Source organism: Penaeus monodon, chromosome 30, assembly GCF_015228065.2.
Source record: "Penaeus monodon isolate SGIC_2016 chromosome 30, NSTDA_Pmon_1, whole genome shotgun sequence".
NCBI classification, from domain to species: Eukaryota; Metazoa; Arthropoda; class Malacostraca; order Decapoda; family Penaeidae; genus Penaeus; species Penaeus monodon.
Window position 1 is genome coordinate 3,987,563 of NC_051415.1, and position 438 is coordinate 3,988,000.

General features: G+C 34.5%; 1 protein-coding gene across 1 annotated transcript in view; it reads left to right on the forward strand.

The window, feature by feature from the left end:
- Nucleotides 1-392, forward strand: part of LOC119592471 (phosphatidylinositol 4-kinase beta-like) — a gene marked incomplete in the record, with an annotated part of 27,204 nt that extends 26,812 nt beyond the window's left edge. The window contains 1 exon segment of the mRNA XM_037941299.1: nt 1-392.
- Nucleotides 393-438: the final 46 nt, after the last annotated feature.

The window sequence follows — 438 nt, forward strand, 5'->3', positions numbered from 1 at the left end:
ATATATATATATACTTTATCGTAAGGCCAAGAAACATAATACTTTGGCGAAATGGAGATTACTTAGTGTAGTGAAGTGTAAACCGAATGTGAATGTGCAAGAAACAAACACGATTTACCAAAGACAGGATCAAGAACTGAATACCATTTTAACAGCAAAAGTGTTTCGTGTTCCACAGTTGGAAGTTTCACAAGTTTATATCTCAATGACTTTCAAAAAATTAAGAAAATTCAGTTGTGTTCAAACACTGATTCCATTTACATGTATATTTTCCTGCCTCCCTCATCCGGACATGGAAGCTGTGTCACTCTGTTAGCAAGTTTGTTTTATGTCATACTCTCATTTATGATTTTTGATTACTTGCAGCTCAAATTTACAATTCATGGCTTGCACTCTTTATGATTTTTTCCCCCGAGAACAAATTCAGTGATGATGGTG